At 47.6% G+C, this 14,380-nt stretch overlaps 2 long non-coding RNA genes across 2 annotated transcripts in view; both read right to left on the bottom strand.

The window, feature by feature from the left end:
- Nucleotides 1–138: 138 nt before the first annotated feature.
- Nucleotides 139–5,347, bottom strand: LOC146589203 (uncharacterized). The gene is made up of 3 exons (XR_014897234.1): nt 5,155–5,347; nt 4,584–4,621; nt 139–425 (listed from the first exon to the last, which is right to left on the bottom strand). It is a non-coding gene; the product is annotated as an uncharacterized LOC146589203 (long non-coding RNA).
- Nucleotides 5,348–10,463: 5,116 nt separating this feature from the next.
- Nucleotides 10,464–14,380, bottom strand: part of LOC146589202 (uncharacterized) — a 4,874-nt gene continuing 957 nt past the window's right edge. The window contains exons 2-3 of the long non-coding RNA XR_014897233.1: nt 13,282–13,412; nt 10,464–12,105 (exon numbers count right to left, since the gene is read on the bottom strand). This is a non-coding gene — a long non-coding RNA (uncharacterized LOC146589202). The remainder of the gene's footprint in view (nt 12,106–13,281; nt 13,413–14,380) is intronic.

Here is a 14,380-nt window from a genome sequence, read left to right as displayed (position 1 = left end):
ATTTTCAAATGAGCCCCGGAGCCAGCAGAGGGCAGCCAGAGCACAAATTCCTCCACTCGGTCGGACAAACTCCAGCAAAATTTAGCTGCTTCTATATATGACACCGAGCTGGTACCGACAACAGAAGACTGACACCTCTCAGCCTGATTTCTGCTTTATTATTCCCGATACMATCACTCTGCTGCTGGAAGCTTTTTCTTCTCCCTCTCATTCCAACTCACAACAGGACTTTGAGATTAAAAAAAAAAAGGAAAAAAAGGAGATACCAGGTCCAGGCTACCGCCTTGTCCCCGTGCATTCGGCATCCGCACAACCAGCATGTCTGGCGGTTACCTTCGCTGCCAGGCGCGCTCCCCGTTTCCGTTTTGTGAGGCTTTTGCAAACAGCAGCCGGAGAACTGGGGTTTTTCTTTTAATGAAAAGTGCCTGTAAAACCACAAATAAGCAGCAGGAAAAAAAGAAAAAAAGAAAAGAAAGCAAGAGTGCCTGAAACTAATGCTTCGCTGATGTAGAAAGGGAACTGATAATGCAGGCAGCAAAGCTCTGTATCATGCTGCATTTGTAAATGAGAGGGTTAATGCACGGTTGAATAGCACAGGAGTCCAGCGGGTGAGTTGATTAATCATACAGGCCTTAAAACTACTTCCTGCTGTCTTCTCCCATCTATAAAGTGTATTACTCATGTTTGTAATGTACACACACGGCCATCAGTTGGGTACTAACTATAACCTAGGTATAAATTGGGCGTTCATGTAAAATTTGTGGTCTTTTCCGGAGTTGGGACGGTCACACAAGCAGGTGGCTCGGGGTCCGGCGGGCTGAGGACGTGTCCCCTGCCGGGAAAGTCCCCCACGAGCAGCACCTGCTCAGTCAGCTCTCGCTTTCCAAAGCACGGGCTGCTTCTCACCACGTGGGGAAACCCAGGCTGCATGAAAGGACACCAACTGCCTCCCTGCAAAAAAGAGAGGAAAAAGGAAAAAAGAGGGGAAAAAAAAAGGAAAAAAGACAAGGGGTGCTGCACAGCACCCATGGGTGCTTGGCCAATTAGGTTTTCCCTCTGCAAACCTAACGCACTTCCCCAGCAGGCAAGGAGCAGATGGTCTGCTAACAGAGGGGACTGCTGCGATTTTTGGGCCAGCGGCAGGTTTTTTATTGCTTGGGCCGTTCAGCGGGGAGGAGACGCTGCAGGGGAAAGGAGTAAGGCAAGGCACATCCCGGGAATTTAGCAACATGCCGCCACAAAGGGATACAGCGGTGCCTTGTCCTTTCTCAGCTCGAACGTGCCCGGGTCAGCTAGCAAAAATAACAAAATATAAGAGTATTCCMGGAGCAAGATGAGGCTCCTGCTCTGGTCCCTGAGACCACTGGTGTAAAAACAGCTTGAGGTCTGGCTCACTCCTTCCAGTGGAGAAGGGCAGAGACGCTCTTAAGCCTCCAAAATTCACTGGCCAGGCCTTGCCCTTCCCTTGGCTGCTGCAATAACCCTGTCTTTTTTAGCAATCCCTCTTGGCAGCCCAGCGAGAGCGGGGAGGGCCCTGCAAGGCAGGCTGGCTCTTCTCCAAGGAGAAGCAAATGCAAATACTTCTGCACTTCAGCCTGGGTGCGGCCCGTGGATAAAATTTCCCCGGGCTTTCCCAGCAAAGGCAGCTGATCGCCAGCGCTGAACCGGACCCCGCTGTCAGCCCAGTTTGCTACTCGGATTACAATAGCCATCATTTTGGCCGTGCATCATGTAAAAGATACTACTTCTCTTGCAAATCCAGGGAGAGGCAGGCTGAATTCAGGCTGGAGAGCTTTTAAACTAAAGGACGTGTTAACAGGCATGGCAATACTATTTTTAAATTGGTGGGCAAAGCGTTTCTTTGGAACAAGCAGGTCCTTTTGCCGGTTTTGTCTGCAAGCTGAAGACTTCGGCACAAGGCGAGCTGAGCGAGGCCATAAAGGGAAATGGGCTGAAAACACCTCCCCTGCTCCCGCCAGCTGCGAGAAATGCAAAAAAGCAAACAAGGGAGAGACAAGGAGAGACAAAACCGGATTCCTTGCGTTCCTTCCCTCTTTCATCACTGCCTGTGAGGTGCCGCGCAAAGACTCTCCGGTGGCCCACGGCTGAGCGGAAAAACTCCGGAAAAGCAGTGGCAAAATGGCTCTGCGTCTGCTTTTGGGGAGGGGAAACCGAGGCTGAAGCAGGCAGGAAGAGGCTGGGTGAGAAAGGGCAAAGCTCTGTCGGTCAGAGAGTGCGCCAGAGTGAGGGCTGGACGCTTGACAGTAACGACGGAACTTTTTAAAGTCTTTTCTAAGTCCACTGGTATGAAGCCAACACAGAGAGCCAGAGGAAACCTGGAAGAGTCGCCCTCCTTTCTCAACCGTTTCCCCAGTGAAAATCAGCAGAAATATTCTGAATTAAAAATCAACAGGGCAATCCAAGGTCTAACTGCCTCCAGCTTTGCTGATTTAGAGCACAACCTGGACGTACGCAAAAGGACAATATTCTTCTCACCGTTTTCGCTGCAAAAAGAGGGCCAATCTGGGCTGAAATGTGTTTACAGGAGGACTCTGAAGCAGGAGAAATTGTCACCTAAATACCTGGCACCGTGATTTATCTTTAAAGCATCCCGTGTTTTCAATACATGAGGCTAAACTGATGCAGTCTTGTTATGCAAGCATTTTACCAGGCTGCAAATTATACGCTGGCTTATTTAAAAAAAAAAAAAAAAAAAAAAAAACTTCTGAAAATAGATCCATAGCACATGTCTACGAGCAGGGCTTTGACATTTAATATTCCAGCTTTTCCCAACCCCTTTAACTTCATCATATCAGAAGGAATTACGGCATCCTGCAGCCCAATTTCCCAGCTACAAATTCACAGTTTTCCTTCATATATTATGTATTTATTTTTGCAGGGGTGTAATTCAATTAAATCCTGCAGGCTTGTTAACCTTCCCCYCCCCCCMAAAAAAAAACGCATTGGAAAATACATTTCTCATGTAAGCGTTTTGTCGTGTTTTATCGTTTCGTGGCAGCGCCTTAAGCTGGTTTATCGACCCAAGCGATTTATCAGTGAGAAGCAAAAAACTAGTGGGGGGGGGGGGAAGGAGGATATAGCTCCTCAAAATAAATACATCCTTTAATTCTCGGGGCTGCTAACTTTCCCTGAGCACCCAGCTGGGGGAATGGACTTTAATCTCCTTTGCATGTCCCCACGGATTGACTCCTCCAAGGCTAAATCTTCACAGCACACTCGGCCTTATCCCTCTGTCTGTCTCCACCTCCCCCCCCCCAGCCAGAATCTCAGCGTTTTAAGGGCATCACGTAGCTTCCACGTTGCTTTGCGGTTGCCAAAATATAATAATAATAATAATAATAATAATAATAATAATAATAATAATAATAATAATAAAAGGAATGTATTTGCCTCCCGAAAGCGGAGGCGTAGGCTCCAGGCTGCCCCTCCCGGCGGCCGCCCGTGTTACTGCAGGCGAGCCGCCCCCTTTCACAAAATGGCCGCCCGGCGGGGCGACAAAATGGCGCCGGGCACGCAGCGGGGGGAAGGACAAGCGATGCAGCGGGGCGGCGAGCGCGGGCAGAGCCGTGCCAGCAGCACGGCCGAGCGCCCCCGCCTCGTACCCCCGTCAGACGGGCAGCGAAAGCGCTGGAGGCGCGGGGGGGGGCGAAGACGGAAATCTCCTATTTGCTTCTCTTCCTTCTTCCCCCTCTCCCCGCTTTTGCGAAGGGAGGCGAAAATGYCCAGAAATGCGCGTTTCCACTCGGCCCCCGGCGGCGGGAGCCCCCTCAGCTCTCGCCGACACCGACCTGTTTCTGGGTGTTTTATTCCCTGGCAGCCTGAAGGGTTTTGGCCCAGAATCGCACCCCGAGGTGGGTGGGTTTGTGCATTTTTTTCCCCCTTTTTCTTGCTCGCTGCCTTTCCTCCTGCGCGGGTTATGTGTGTGCGTGCGCGCGCAAAGCGATTACCTCTAGGTTTTCTTCACCGTGTGCAAAATACCTAAATGCGCTAAAAAAAAGTAAATAGAGGGGAAAGGGAAAAAAAAAAGAAAAGGCCCCAGGATTGATTTTTATCCGCAGAGCTGGAGGCTCTGGAAGAAGCTGCCTGCCTCCCTGCAAGCTGCCCCTCCATGAGCTTAATTAAAAGCTTATACTTTGTAGGATCAGATGTAGTAATACTGGTTTTATTTTATTTTATTTTTTTTTTTAGAAAAAGGCACTCTGTGCACCCCTCTCTCTGCTTACTGTGGAGCCATGGCACCACGCACGCTTCATTTCTAAAGGCTGCCTTACCGTTTGCTGCACCAGTTTGTTACAGCCTACAGTATAACATCACCCCTTCTTTGTTTAAAAAAAAAATGCCAAAAATACTGTATTTTTTTTTCTTCCGCCGGTATTAGAGATTTAGGCCCATACAGATGCGCTTTTATTTCTACACACACGCACACGTTATCTCCTCCTTCCAGGGTCTGCTTACAGACTATAAAACAAAACACCTAAAACAGTATGATTTAATTATACGTAATCACTGTAATTTTTGTCCATATATGTTTGACTTTATATATATATATGTATATATATTACCTTTGTATTCATCCACTGGCTTTCTATTACAACATATCCTGAAAGCAGGAGAAAGAAAAAAAGCCATCACCAAAAATAGTAATAAAAAAACAACCCATCTCTTTTTATCAGTCCATGGTGGAAATTTGTGCCTGAATGTTTTATTTGTTCCACAGAGGTGACGATTTTCCTTGGGATATTGGGGGAAGGAAAAAAAATAATAAAAAAACCCTGCTCCAGTACGTGAAGCTGCGAGTGCAAATAGTCCAGATCAGACAATTCATTGTAACAAAAAGAGGACAAATTAGCTCAACTTAAATGGCAAGGCTTTGCTGCAGATCCAGGAGGAGGGATCAGCTCCTTTTATTCCACCATCTAGCGCTCCAAACACCACCATTTTTTCTTTTTTTTTTTTCCCCTTTTTTTCTTTGGGGGGGGGTTGCTTGTGCGTTGGGGCGTTTTATTTGGAGCCAAAGCTGCAAAACCCAGCTGAGTCCACAGCCGCTTCTGGGCATCGTTTGGTTTTGGTTAATTACTATTTTGGGGGGAGAGGGGAAGGGGGTCTTTTTTTTTTTTTTTTCTGTTTCCTCACCCCTGCACGCGTCCAGACCCCGATCCCGGCGGATCCCTGTTATTATGTGCGCGCCCGCTCTTGCTTTTCCTCCGTGGGGAGAGAAAGGTTCCGCCGCTCCCCGCAGCTCCGCGGCTCGTTCCAGAAGTTTCCACAGAGAGAGGAAAACGGCGCGAAGGGCGGGAGGCGGCAGCGGGAGCGGCCACTGCGGCGCCTTTGCCGCAGCGCCGGGCAGGCGTGGCCGCCGCCGCCGCCGCCGGAGGAGGAGGAGGAGGAGGAGGAGGAGGAGGATGAAGACTGGATGAAGATGAGGAGGAAGATGCACCCCTTCTCCCTCCCCGCCTCGTTCAACCACCCGCCGAGGTTCCTCACCTCCCCCCTCCCCCCGAGAGTGCTGGGAGGTGTTTCCAACGCTTTACCCTTTCTTCCTTTGCTAAATAAATTAAAAGCAGCGATGGCTCCTGATGGAGATGGATGAGGCTGGGCTGGTGGTGATGATGGGGTTGCTCGCTGCTGCAGCCCCCGCCACGCTCCTCATGGCAGAAGTGACCTTTCCCAGGCAGTGGGAGGGAGCACCCCCCATGCGCCCTCTTGGGATTCATTTTAAATAGCAGCGATATTATTTTTCATCTTCCTTTTTTTCCCCCTCCTTCCCTTAAAGAACAGCTCAGTCTTTTCAGTGATTTTTATTTTCACCTCAGCAGCCTGTAGGCTGAAGCTTCCTCATGATTGCTCTGTGTGTGTTTTGAATTGCGTTTTAAAATTGCCCAGCTGGAGACAAGTCTTGATTAGAGCTGGAACAATAGCTCCATTTTATTAATAATGGGAAGGATTTACAATCCTACAGCACCTTCCTTGGAAGGCTTTCAAAGTCATGTGCAAACAGGCACAAATTTAAGCTTTCACAGCCATGCCTGTGAGGTGGGTAAGTATTTTTAACGGTGCCACCAAAAATCACTGGTGAGCTTGGAGTTGGTGGTGAACCTCCATTCTTGAGTGCAAGGAAAATGCCTGAGCTGGTGGGTTTTAAGGCTGCAAAGGGGTGTATGTGGCAGGGGAGAAGTTGGTAAGTGGGGCTGGCTGAAAGCTGTAACCTAAATCTGTTTAGTGTTTGCTGCAGGCACAGAGTGTTTTTTCTGTGTCCTGGGAACTGGGCTGTTATTTCTCAGCCTGCTCCATGCAAATGACTGCTTTCTTCTTGCTCTTCGCTACAGCAGAGATGTGGACGTGCCTGCTTGTCAATACACATCTGCTTATAGATATTTATTTATTCATTACCTTTTTGTAGTCCCCAAGTGACCTCCTTTAGTGCTGGCTCTGCTGTGGTTTGACCACAGCTTTGCATTAAAGCTGGCTGCTAGCACTAATGTGTCTCTGCCTAAGCCAGACTGACCTTGCTTGGGGGACTGGGCCCACCTAGCTAATGCAGATGCTCTGCTTTGAATAAACTCTGCAATCTTTCTCTTTTTTTTTTTTTTTTTAATCCCTTCTCCCAGGTAGTGCAGGGGAATATTACAATATTCTGGGTGAAAGTTGTCTTCTGCTTTTTATTCCCCCCCCCCGGGAAATCCAAGATTGTTTGTGCAACTCCTCCTCCACAGCAGATACCTCCTTTGTAAGTATTGTAAAAGTGCAGTTATCTTGGAAACATCTGGGCAGTCGGACTGGGTCTTGCTGAGGCGTATAAGGCACAGTGGTATGGTTGTGTCAGCATGTGTCGTACACGGGCCACAGAAACCCACAGTGTTTCTGTGGTTACTTCTGTCTGGATAACATGAGTAGGTCCCTGGGCTTCCCTTTCCCACTGCTTACTGTTCTCACAAAAGAACAGACTGGTGCTTCTGGAAAAAGCTCTGCTTTGTGGCCTTAAAAAAAAGAAAAAGAAAGACTGCTGTGGATTAGTCATTTTTAAAGGAAGCTGTGTTTTCCATTCCCATCTGTAGAGTGCATGTGCGTGTGAGATATTAACTATTAGCTTTATTTGTGAAGCCTGGTAATGTGTTCTGGTCACTGCTCTTTGGAGTCCTGCCACCAAAGCTCCATCTGAGCTGCTGCACCCAAGCTGCTGGCCTGGGTATAATACTGTGCAGGTGGAAAAAACTTACCAGTCTAGCTTTTCATACTCTTCCATGCTTTTTCTTTTTTCAGTGCTGATATCTCTGCATTGCCAGGTGTGGAAACACTGAGACCATACAATACACAACAATAAGCAAGGACAGACGAGCTGTTTTCTAGGGTCAGTTCCAACTGGAGAGAAAAAGTCCTGRTGCTTCCCCCCCACCACCACGTATGGTAGCTTTTACTACAAACCCAACTGTCTGTTTCTTCTGAGAAGGCTGCTTGACCTGTTAGATGCTAAAAATGATACTGTTTTTAATCCTTTGGGTTGTGTTCCCTTCCCCATGGTCATGTAATGGAGCCGTACAATTAAAATGGTATAGCAAAGGACAGCTGCTTCCCCCCTTTCCCCTTTAAAAAAAAAACCTTCCAGAGTTGTGTGTTCTTGAACTGCTGCATAGGCAGAAAACATACAATGCTGTTGTCAGCGTTGTGCTGATGGGTGGCACATTTATACACGCACACACAGAGTAGGAAGAACAAGTGCTTCCAGGGACTAAAACTGTGGGGCCCCTTTCACTACAAGTGAACAGACCCACATGCAGTAGTATATTACTCCTAATTTTGTTGAGGCAAGCACAGTGGCCAAACATCAGAGAGAGCAGGGCAACATGCTAAATTGTGTTGGTGAAGATTAGGGTCCCACTGGACTATTTTTCCTGTTAACTTGCTCCTGCAAGATGCTGTTGTTTTATTGCCTGATTCCTCCAGCCTCTGCTTTCTTGCCAGGAAATAGGAAAATGCTTTTTTATTGAGTGCAATTTCTTTTGTTGTGTTGCAAAAGGTAATAAAAAGCACCTGGTTCTGGTCTCTCCTAGGTCACACCTGACTGAGTTTAGTGCCGAGTCTCAGTAGTCACTAGCATGAGGCACTGTTGCAGGAGTGCAAGTGGCAGAGCATTCTCACCAGCCTTTTTTAATGAGAATATCGGCATTGGCACTGCATGAACACCTCTGGCTGACCAGCTGAGGGGCCCTGCCCCACTGAGCTGGAGCAACATCTTACAAGAAATGCAGTGATTTTAATGCCAGTGAGGCAGTCTGGTTGCTGCAATGATTTGTAGTATAGCTACGGCTGTGTGTTTTTCTGGCAAAACTTAGCTGAGGGTAATTATGAGGTGTCCAGGCCAGGTTTCATGCACTGCTTTCTGCGGTAGAGAGCTGGAGAAAGTTGGTGTGTGGTGTACATGAAGCTTGCCAATAGCTCGGTGTGCCTAAGGTCTCATGCTTGAATTAAACTAGCGTGGACAGCAAAATTAATTTTAGTCTCTTGTTAGGGATGTATTTGTTTTGAGATAAGCCTCATGCCCCTCAGGGGCCTTTGCTGGCATACAGGTACCATACAGGGCCAGTAAACGCGATGTTTGGGACATTTTCCAGGTTGGCATGCTCTGTGGGACTCTATTTTTCTTTGGCAGTTTGGGGCAAATGAGCAAGAGTTACCTTATGATTGCTGAACTTTTACCACCTCGTGCTTTGGCCTGAAGAGTTACTAGGACTACATCTATGAGGTTTCCAAGCTAAACAAAACATGAGTTTCTGGTGCCAGAAAACAGGCCAGTGATAGAAACCTCTGCTCATCCTCCAGAAGAGGGGAAACCACAGTCTTTCAAGCTYTCCTATTATCCTGAAGAGTTAAAAAGGCATAAAACTGCATCATGACATCTGCCAAGCTAGTGGTTGCGTAAAATGAGAGCCAAAGCTAGAGAAGCTGTTCTCCTGCTCTGTATTGCTGGAGAGGTTTTCAGGTGTGCCGTTGGTCTCCGCGCACAAGTATTTTCATTGTGTCCCTTTCTCTGAAGTGAGAAAGYAATAATCACCCAAATGTATTCAAGCTGCTCCATTTAAAATACAGTCAAGTTGCTTCAGTATCAAAATGGTGTTTGGTGGAACAAAAGCACTGACCGTGGCCGTCTCTGTATTTATTTTGTGCTGGATGTGCGGAGTGATCAGAAGGCAAGTGTGGGGAAGAGCAGCTTTAAGGTCGGGATTTGGAGGATGGGTTTCGTGTTAAACCCTTGTGCTGCAACATCTCCAGGGTAGCCTCCACCACTCCTGARCATGTGGGGTCTTTCTGTGGAGGTAATACAGAAATTTCAAAAATGGTGAATTACAGGACACACTGATCACTCCAGTCCTAGGTGATTTTTAGCCTTTGCAGTCATCATGCTCAGATATCAAATCATGTGGGGCTGCATTTTTTTTCCATTTTTTCTTTTTTTCCCCCCTCCTTCTTCCTCAAGTGTTATGTTTTGCAATCTGGAAGACTGATATCCTCTCTGGCTGGCTCATGAAATGCAGTACTGGGTTCTGGGAAAAGCCTGCGTGAGGCAAGCAGTTACTGCTGTTCAGTACGTACAGGAGTTTGTGGGCAAGGGGAAGCAGGGCAGAAGCTGGCACTCTGATTTTCCTCATCTTTCCAACAACAAGGAAAGAAATAGGTATTAATTCTAATATTTTTTTACTATACAGTAAGTAAAAGTAAGCTTGTTTGCAGTCCTGTGACTACATATGGTATTTTGCTTGGGTGGCTTAGCAATCTCACTGTACTCTGGTGTTGAAGAAATGTCTGTATAGCAAAGTAGTTTCAAAACAGAAGCGTACTTTTATATATATACGAATGCATTCAGTGTAAACCAGATTCCAGGAGCTCCTCAACTGTGTTTACCATGCTGCAGAACCTAACTGATACAAATCCGCTGGCCACAGTGGCTGTATTCTGTGGCAGCTCCCATCTTCAGTACTGTATGATAAGAACAACGTTGAGTTTGGCTGAGAATAGCATTTGAAAATAAACCACTGAATATTGGGAATAACCATTTCTAGAACATGAAAGGAGTCTTCTCAACATGGGTTATCTCAGCTTGAACATTCAGAGCACTTACCCTCAGAGAGGAATGCACTGAAATCGATAGCTTTATTAATACAAAACCTATGTTTCATGTTGCTTAGGATCCAGAAYCAGGCTTTGTGTTCAAAGTGTTACTGGTATATTAGCTAACTTCCTCTATCTTGGCAACATGGGAGCCCAAATATCAAACTGCACTGATTTCCTCTTGGAAAAAATTATTTGTTGCGTAAAATGTAATGGGTAAGCAATAAAATTAGTCCAGTAATTCAGGCTAGCTTAAAAATTAGATAAAAGCCTCGCTGGCAATTTGATATTCAGCTGCCATACTGTCATTTCAATAAATACAGTCAATGAGCAGGAGAGGCCCATAAATGGATTTTATATTCGCAAGATGGTGGATGGAGCTCAAAAAAAGAAAAGCTCTGAGTGTTTCTGGTGATGTTTGAGGGCTCTTGTCTGGGCAACATACTGTTTTTCTGTGAAAAGCGGAGAAAGCTGGATGCTTCCTGGACACTGGTGGGGATAATTATTGCATGCTATTAATGTGACTGCTCTTCTATCAGATCCGTTTGAGTCTCTGGTGCTTGGCCAATATCTCTAGCTGTGGAGAAAGGCCTCCTTTCCCCATTTCCAGCTGCGTTGCTGCGAGCTCAAAATGCAGAGCAATTGCTAAGCCAGAACCAAGTATAGGAAGTTACAGTCTTGGCAAATACAGCTCTGGTTGCTGTCCTTGTTCGGTATCTAATCTTCTCTTTTTTAAATGTTTGGCAAGCAGTCTCTGCGACGCGTGGCAGTGAGCTCCACCACTTGGTAACTTGAGTTTACTTGGATTTACACTGTGTAAAAAATGTACAAACTTGCCTGTTCACGTGTTGTGTGCTCACTCTGTAATGTGCCCTCCTATTTATTCGACTTTCCTCCTAGATGGGAGGCTGTCTCAGGCTGTTCCCTTTGCTATTTGTGTTGACCCTGAGGATGTTTTCCGATTCTCCTGCCCTTTTTTTCTCCAAACTGGAGAGCTGCTAACTTTATTAGCTCCTTATATGGCAGCACCATTTTCTCACGCCTTTAATGGCTTGCTTTTGATCTTTCCTGTTCTTGCTTTGCTTTTCTTGATGTGAACAGTGTTCAAGCTGAGGTGGGTTTATCACCTGCTCCCCCATTAATATAGGGCCTGGTATTTTAATCCTTTCCAAGTGCTGATAAGAAACGTGCAGTTGTCTTAACTGAGTGGTCGGTCRTGATGCCCGGAGATAGCTGGGTTCCCAGCTACACCCAGCGTGCGTATGAGTAGTTTAAATTGTGCCTTGCAGTGCACTGGACTGTGCCGTATTTTCCTCTGAAGGGCAAAAGGCAGTGGGTGATGTAAGGCAGGTGAAGTCTCCTGCTCCTTGGCTATTTACCCCTCGGCAAGTGGAAATTTGTGTCCCGACCCCTGAAGCTTGCTGCTGGGGCAGGATAGTGGCTGGCATGGGCGGCCTGAATGCGTGGTCCCTTGTGTGGTGACAAGAATGATGTTTGCTACTGCCATGCAGGACCAGTCCTTTACTGAAACGCTTTGGGCCTGCTGAGATGAAGGTTGTGCTCTCTTCAGTCTCTAGCATGGGTCTGTGTTTTTTAAAATCTTCAAATGAGGTGGAGGGATCCGGTTACAATGGCACTGCCTGAGTGCGGTCGCATGCTGCAACTGGGAACAGTTTCCCCCCAAAGCATGTTAAAAGCATTGGGATGGTGCAGAGCCTGGTTTTTGTGTCACAGACGGCAGTTTGTGTGCTCCTTTTCCAGCTGGCGTCCATGTAAACGAAGCCTTTTAAGCAGTAATTTCCATCGTTTCTTATGTCAGCGGAGTCAATGGCTTTGTTTGCAACGGCTTCCAATCTGTGGACGTCCCTCCCAGCCAGCCGGCTTGTGAGATTACAGTGTGACAGCAGTGACCCTGCGTGAGGTTTCTTTGAAGGACCTGGGAGTCTGTGTGGTTTCCTTGTGTCCTTTGCAGGTGCTTCGCTGGCAGGGAGGGAAGGGAAGAATAGTTAGAAACGCTGTCACAGCAAGCATGCTCGGCTGAAGAGGGGAAAATTCTGCATGGCTTTCAGAAAAGCCATTTGATGCGTGGTTTGGGTGAAACGGGGGGGGGAGTGTCCTTCCTCTCTCTGAAATGTATGCCCGGAGAGTCCTTTAAAGGTGTAGACAAACAGTTATTGCTCTTTGGGCTTTTGCCCAGTTAAAACAAAACTAAGCCCATTTCCATGGAAAAGAAACGTGTGGTGGAAAGTGTTGGTGGAGTGCGTTGGCAATGCATTTTCTTGTGCACACGTGGCTTAATCACATGCTTTAAATAATAGATGCATGCAAGTTTTTTTTTTTTTAATCAGTCGATCTCAAATAATTTGGCAGCGCAGCTTAATGTTAGTCATCACTGGGGAAACTGAGGCACGGAGCCACAAAGGGATCGGTTTGCAGCCACCCATAACAGGGGTAGAGTTGAGGATAAGACCTGGATCTGCCAAAGCTGGAGCTGATGTGCGTCAGAGATCTGATTAAATAGGGAGATTTGCATGTTTGTTAAGCGATCTACAGTCTGATGACTTTGACTAGTTGCCGAGATGGACTCCTTGTCAAAAAGGTTAAAACTGCCCTGGCCGGGGTGGTGTGAGAGTGTTGCAAGGCACCCACCGGCTATTAATGAGCCTGGGTCGAAGGCAAAAGTGGTGTAGTTGAGCTCTGCTTGTCCCAATTAGAACACGGTTTTAATCAATAGAAAAGCGCCGTCAGCAAGCAGCAGGCTTTGGCCAAGGAAGATGCTGAAATATTAGTCTTTTCTTTGTGCCGAAAGCAGCTAACTGGCTTATGCGGCTGCAAAAAATGTACCAGTGGCTCGGGATGCATGTTCCGTTTTATCCTAACCTCAAACTGTTTGCTTACGGCTGTTCCAAATGTCGCAGCAGTAATAAAGTTGGGCATTTTTTTTTTCAGACTTACAAACAGGTATTTTTATCTGTGTGGCGTCCCGTTTTTTTTTTTTTTTTTTAACGTAGAAAAGAAATAGAAACTTCAAAGCAGAGGATGGCTGGATTTCACTACCGTTAAGCCTTGCCTGGGTTAGAAAGCAGCCTTTCAAGCCAGGCTGGGACAGGGCACTGGAGGGATGGGACAGTGGCCTGGTGAAGCAGCCTTAAGTACCTAAATTCCCTGGAAGCATAATTTCATTTCCTGGCACAGGCGCTTCAGCGCTTTGTCCTTTGAAGGTAGAGGCTGTGCTGGGAGGCGGTGTGGAGCGTCACTTGCTCCGTTGAACTCGTTGAAGCGAATGCCTGTGGTGGTGGTGGAGTGTCAATCCTGACTGATCTGCGTCGACAGGAGAGGCCTGATCCTATCAGCGCTCAAACACGCGAATTATTTAACTTCTGCAAGCATTTCTTATGCCCAGAGTAGTAGTTTCCAGTAAGCACTTAATGGCAAACGGTGCCGCATGCTTTCCGAATGGCTCTACAACCATCTATTGTGTGTGTGKGGGGGGGAAGACGAGGATGACTTTGCAACTTAAATTTATGAAGGGGGGGTGTTTTGTGTCATTCTCAGAGCGACGTGGACTCGCTGTTTTGGTTGGTGGAAGCTCCTTGCCAGCAAGGATCTTGTGGCAGTTTGCATAAGAGTGAGTGTGATTCAGTGACCTCCCTCCCCGCTGCTGTAGTGCTTGGCGGGCAGCCAGTGCTGCCAACCCCTCTTGAGGTTGCATATAGCTCTGAACTTTGGAGCCATTAAAGATAAACGGAGCTATAGGCTTGTAAAAGCTAGTGCAACACAGGGCCCTTGTCTGCCTCAGCCTAAATTAATTTTTTACYCGCTCGTGCCGATTGCACCGTGGCATCAATCTGGTTTTCTTTCACTTCCCCCTGAAAAGACAGCTCTTGCCTTTCGGGGCGTGGGGGAGCCCTGACCGTGTTTGAGGCAGCTTGTCGGGGTGCCTGGGGGTTCTGGCGGCTGCCAAGGCCACTTACGTTTCACTGCCACCAAAGGTGCTGGCCAGCATCTCGTGGGGACCCCTCCGGGTGGGAGAGTGGGCTTCCAAGCATTTCCATGCCCCCCCTTCCCTCCCGGGAGCGTGCTGGGAGCATACAGGCTGGGTGCAAGTGGGGGCCACTTGCCCCAGCAAGTGGAAGAGAGGAGGGGGCCGCCTTCGCKTAGGGGGCCTGCCTTTTGCATCGCACTTCGGCGACATCGCTCCGGTCTCCTCCCGGTGAGCCCCTTTTTGCGGTGCCCCCCTCCCTTGCAGTGCAGC

The sequence above is a fragment of the Rhea americana genome, unplaced genomic scaffold (genome assembly GCF_003343005.1).
Source record: "Rhea americana isolate MKP2758 unplaced genomic scaffold, rheAme1 scaffold_478, whole genome shotgun sequence".
In the NCBI taxonomy this organism is placed as follows: domain Eukaryota; kingdom Metazoa; phylum Chordata; class Aves; order Rheiformes; family Rheidae; genus Rhea; species Rhea americana.
This window is presented reverse-complemented; position numbering and strand designations above follow the sequence as displayed.